At 34.7% G+C, this 6,111-nt stretch overlaps 1 long non-coding RNA gene across 1 annotated transcript; it reads left to right on the top strand.

The window, feature by feature from the left end:
* The first annotated feature begins 2,752 nt into the window (after positions 1-2,752).
* On the top strand, positions 2,753-3,547 carry LOC120106740. Its single transcript, XR_005508794.1, has 2 exons — positions 2,753-3,016; positions 3,136-3,547. It is a non-coding gene; the product is annotated as an uncharacterized LOC120106740 (long non-coding RNA).
* The last annotated feature ends 2,564 nt before the right edge of the window (positions 3,548-6,111 follow it).

Here is a 6,111-nt window from a genome sequence, read left to right as displayed (position 1 = left end):
GGGTTTGTGGATGGAAGGCAGGCCTGGCGCCTTGAACTTATTAACGAGCTTGGGTCAAGTCTAGTTCTTGTTTGGACCTATAAGCAGCTCAGGTCAAAAAATTTTATTGAAATCATATGCTCCGAGACATCTAGGCATTGATGAGGATGAAGCCAATGAGATTACGGACTGGATGGCTGATTGTGTAGCCAATCACTATAGCAGTACCCTATGGGCTGAAGATAGAGAGCTGCTTGTAGTACTTCGAGATATTTTGTTTTTTTGATTTTATTGGGTATATCCGTACACGTCAGGTATGATTCACCCACCTTAGCAAATATATATATATTATATATATATATATACACATCAGGTATGATTCACCCACCTTAGCAAATATATATATATATATATATATATATATATATATATATATATATATATGCATCCAATGATTGCATTAATTTCGAGTTTGAGAACTTGAGATATTATAAAATGCATTCAGTTCTAAAGTTTGGGAGACAAAAAGATTTGGGTCAGGAGTCTTTCGGTAAGGGTTGAATACAGGTCAAATTTTTTGATCCAAAATTTTAGAGATTTGACTCACTTGGATTATGAGCATGAAGTTCTATTTGCATCCATAAAATTTAGATTTGACCAAATCATGACCTTGAATAAAATTGATTGATCTTTCTCTAAGCAATGTTTATTTAAATTATTTCAACAATTAGCCACAAAGAATTGTAAAGATAAATTTTGATAAATTAGATTAGGTCTATTAGGGTTTGAGTCTTACAAAAAGATAATGTTAGGGTCCAATGAGTGATCTGAAGAGACTCATAGATCGGTTTGGGTCTAGAGTTATGGACTCAATGTCAGATCAGGTCGGGCATGAATTTGGGTTTTATATATTAATCTACTTGGCACCGATACAAATCTCACATAACCTGGCCCAACCTATCATCACCAACACTAAGGTTTGGTTTCAAATATTTTAGGACTATTTCTTACTCGCTCGAAGTTTTTAGATCAAGCACACTTCAGGTCAGTATCAAGGTACTAAGCACATAGCAATATTTAATGTGTTAGAAACTTAGAACACATCTATTCTCTTAGAACAATTCATTAAGGGTTTTGTTTTTTTCCTCTATAATCAGGCAAGTTGCAATTGCAACTATTAGAACTGAATTGCAAGCATCCAAAAGAGCTGTTTGAATACTTGCAATCACAACGGGAAGCTGTACTTGAATTGCGAAAAAGGACCAAAAACCTGTAACTACAATTGCATGCAAAATTAGCAGTAGTTCTAGTTACAATATTCATTGCAATTGAAAGCAACTGTAAGAAAAGTCCTCTCATCAGTCTCTAAGCATTAAAAATTAATATTATAATTTTTAACATATTAAATATATTAATTATTATAACTATTATACTGTAACATATAAATTTATTTTTCTAACAATATATATCACTATCATAATATCAAATAAATTTTATAATATTATATTATTATTATTATACTTATTGTCAAAATTTTGAAAAATATAACTATTATTATAAACATAATACAGTTATTAAATTATTATTGTATCACGATGATTCTTATTATGATATATAGTGCAATAATAATAATCATAATTATATTATCATAAATTTGTTTTTATGATTTTAGTAATATATCTAATTTTTATAACATCAAATTATTTTATAGTGATAAAATTAACTATAGTAAAAAAAATAACTCAAAAATATTTTGAAGTAGGTGAAGGTACTAATAGTAGAGTTGGTAAAGTCATTGAAAGTTGTTACCGACAACTTGGGTTTAATCCCTCATCCGCTATACTAATGGGGGTGGGGCTTTGCATTTGCCTCAAGTTCTTTTTTCTTTCTCTTATTTTTTTTGTTTAATGTAGAAGATAAATTAGCCTAAGCACATATCATACAATCACCAGAATTCTAAAAATATTCTTAAAAATATTCATGCATTTTATCAATGATCTTTATATTGTGAAAAAAAATTAGTGTTAGATGCATAATATAGTTGATCTGATGGTGTAGCCACTATTGTTCATTAATTGTTACTGATTTTCTTATTTCATGCTTGTATTTTTATGAATGCAAAATACTTTAACCTTATCATTTTTTATTTATCTTTTAATCATCCCAGTTCTTTCCAATTTTCAATAAATACCATTCCCACCGAATTCCTAATCTTTGCCCCCCTAAACAAGTCACTCCAAATTCCAAACTCATGCCTATGATTGATAACGACAACGTTGAATTATTGAACTCTCAAGTTGCGTGCTGGAGCCACATAAACCTGAAATAAATCTCTGGAGCAACGTAAGAATTCAGAAAACGTCGTTCTCCGCATCCAGTGGATAAGATGTTACCTGTCCCGACCTCAACGGTGGGAAATGAAATCTTTCTCAAAGTTGGTGGAGATATTTTGACTTTATTGGCGACCATTAGATTCCTCCGTGCGTCACTCCACCTTAATTACTTCCCTAACGCCACACCACAGAGAACCTTAAGCTTCCAAAAGTTTGGTTTGGGGGAGGGGGGAGGGGGGGAGAGAGAGAGAGAGAGGGAGGAGTGCAGGAAAAGAGGAGTACTCAAATTATGGCAAGCTCAAGCATGGCCGCAGCGGCCTCAAGCTTTGTGTTCACGTCCAACCGTTCCACCGCCACCGGCTCTTCACCACGTTCCGACTCCATCACCTTCTACAAGCCCAGCAGAAGATTTGTGGTTCGAGCTTTAGAGGCGGCGGCGGCGCCACCGCCACCGCCTCCTGGAAAAGTAAATGGACCCGAGAAGCCTGATCCTGGAAAAGTAAACGGACCCGAGAAGCCTGATCCAGGAAAAATAAATGGACCGAGAAGCCCGCTCCCGGAAAAGTAAATGGACCCGAGAACCCGCTCCTGGAAAAATAAATGGACCCGAGAAGCCCGCTCCCGGAAAAGTAAATGGACCTGAGAAGCCTCCTTCTGCAATACTAAATGGACCCAAGGAGAATGGACCAAAGAGGGGCGCAAAGGTATGCTTCTTTTAGGAGGGGTGAATAGCTTTGTAATGTTTAGGAGTTCTACTATTTGCTGTAGATTAAGTTTTATATCAGATCTAGTTTGTCCATGCTTCATCTGTTTCTCTGCTCAGGTGAAGATCCTTAGGAAGGAGTCTTATTGATGTTCAGGTTCTCTCTCTCTCTCTCACACACACACACGCACACACATTTTTAATGGCATATTCTGTTATCCAGGACCCAAAGACTCACTATCTTGTTGTTGTTCGATTCAACAAAGTAAATTATGCAGGTGTGCCTACAAATAAATTTGCTCTGGGTGAGATCCAGGAAGTGAAATGAGGTCAGTCATGTACCAATTTTGAAGTTTGTATAATAACAGTCCTATGTGCACCTTTATCTATGAGTAAATGAACTGAGTGTCATAGTGCATGTATGATCCAATTTCACTAGATTGTCCATTATTATAACTGCTTGCCTTCTACCTTTCTATATTGCATTAATAACCAAAACTTCCTGGCATAAAAGAATTATATTGTTATTTTTTTTTCCCTTCTCTATTCTATTGTGCTTTATTTATTGCTTTTGTCCTTTTGGCCTAGTTCTCTACGTTCATGTCTGATGCAGGCTGAATGGGAAGCAGAAAATATATTAAGGGAAATTCTGGAAGTCAAAAATGGTGGCAATTGCACCATATTTTACAGCAGTTAAAGCCCTTAAAAAAAAGGAGGGAGAATTATCAAACATCTATATGAGTATAAATTGTGAATCCAATCATCACTACAAGAATCGTTGCATTTTTTTGTTTTCAACAAAAAAAAAACACTGGTGAGTCTGCATATCAAATCATAGATTTTAATGTCAGTTTAATGATACAATTAGTAATTTTCTGATGCGATAACTATAAGAATGTGAGAAAAAATCTTTAAGTTCTGCAAGATTTGGATAAATAAAACCAGTAATTTCATCTCCGTCTGCTAGCCCAAAGAGTCTATATCATGGTGGAACTAATTCTGAACTATATCCATACAAATGGACTTTTGGTTTTCATAAAAAGTAGACTCTGCATAATGTACATGTAGGCTGAAACCAGTGGATCAAATTGAACAAATAAATCATTACTAATAAGTAGGGTTTGGATCCAAACTCCATTGAACTTATTATTTCTACAGGAATATGTAGAAAGAATGCTACCCCATGGTCCACCATGTTATAACTGTAACTATGTATGTTTTGAAACTCTCAGACATGTGACAATTACAATCGTTATTCCACAAAGTGCAAAAGCTGATCCAAAGTGGTTATTAGCATCTTAATAAATGCTTCTAACTTGTTTTAATGCAAGTAACTACTGACATGGTCACGAGAAACCTTTACAGTCCTGTTGTCTAATAAAAATTGTAAGTGGATAGCAACCTTTATGACCTTGTTTGATTAATATAAACTGCAAGTGGATATCAATCTCTGGCTATGATGACTATATGGATAAGTAGAGGCCACAAAGCTAAAGCCACCAGCTGTTGGAGATAATGCAACACGATACCACTTACACAGGCCAAGAGCCCCGCATATAAACTTAAAGATTTGCATATATTACAGCAAGAAACCATATATAACCATATTTAATCTATTTAGATACAATCAGCATTTCTAACAATGCCATCAAAGTCATGGAGAGAAAAAAAAGGCATTCCCTATGTTTAATAGCACAAGAATGGTCAGGGAAGGGGAAGAAAAAAAATACTAGCACGGTGAGTTTGGGAGGGTCAGATGTATGTAGCCTTTACAGAGATGTTCCCATATTTCAAGCCCGTGATCTTCATATCATAATTGAATAACCTTATCATTGCACCAAGGCTCACACACATACACGCATATTGAGGATGCACGACCAAATCACAATAATTGCAAACATGAATGTATGGTCTAAAAGAAGGCTAATCTAAATCATCCCTAGGGGGGAAAAATGCATTATAAAACTGAATGCAGAAATGAAAGAAGAAATAAGCAAACATTAACATGTTATTTAACATAAGGCTGTCTCTTACTCGTTTGCCATCATGATGGACAAAAAATAAGTTGCGTGCTTTGAAGCTCCTCACACCTTTGATATGTGAGGAATGTGCACCTTCTCCTTCCACAATTCCTTGCACTGAAACAGAAACAGGATTTAAGCAAAATTTCTTGAAACAAACCTACTAGATAAACACAGAATAAATAAAAATTTAATATTCATAATTTAATGTTACAAAATTTCCAGACTGGGGAAAAATGATCTGTTTATCAGAAAGTATATAGCCTGCCACTATGTTGCACAAATATCTGCTTACAAAAAAGATTATTTTGTATAGCTAATACAAAGCATGATGCCAATGTATTTCAACATTTGACTGCATCAATCTAAAATTTGAATGAGAAGTTGGGGAATGATAAACTTGAGGAGGAAACAAATATATATACTCAGAAGTTTTCTCATTTGAACTCCTAAATATAGACTATTATATCCAGATGACCTTTACATAATAGCAAACAGGCTGGTCCATCTAAATCAAGATTTTAATCCCTCTCAGATCTTCTTACACAAAAAAAGAAAGAAAAGCTGCATAGACAATTAAAATGGTTTTCTAAGCTTACTCATGATGCCTTAGTGAAATAGAAGATACAGCAGAATCTCTATATTCTAACTGATTTAGTGCTTCCCTAAAAATTCTCATTTGTAACGATAAAATTTTGCATACCTACTGAAGAAAGCTGATTTTGTAATGACAAACAATACAGTTCAAGAACTTTCTTGGTGGAGATTGTTTGCCTGTGAGAACCTTCCTAGTTTAATTAATATTCTTTGGTTCATGGTCCTGATCAATTGATTTCGTCTACAGAGAGAAAATCTTACCTTAATGTTGGACACCAAAAGTATTAGTTTCAGTATTGCCCTTCGTTTTTTCCCCCTGCATGTAGGATAACCATGGTTTTGACAAAAAAATTGCATAGATATCTGTAGGAGAAGCAACAAGGGATGTGATCCACATAAATCCCAATGGAAAAGCATATGGATCATTGAAACCTCACAAAAGTGGATCTTAGACTCATAGTCATATAACCAAACTAAA

The sequence above is a fragment of the Phoenix dactylifera genome, unplaced genomic scaffold, assembly GCF_009389715.1.
Source record: "Phoenix dactylifera cultivar Barhee BC4 unplaced genomic scaffold, palm_55x_up_171113_PBpolish2nd_filt_p 000616F, whole genome shotgun sequence".
NCBI classification, from domain to species: domain Eukaryota; kingdom Viridiplantae; phylum Streptophyta; class Magnoliopsida; order Arecales; family Arecaceae; genus Phoenix; species Phoenix dactylifera.
The sequence above is the reverse complement of the archived record's forward strand: the minus strand, read 5'-3'. Positions and strand labels throughout refer to the sequence as shown.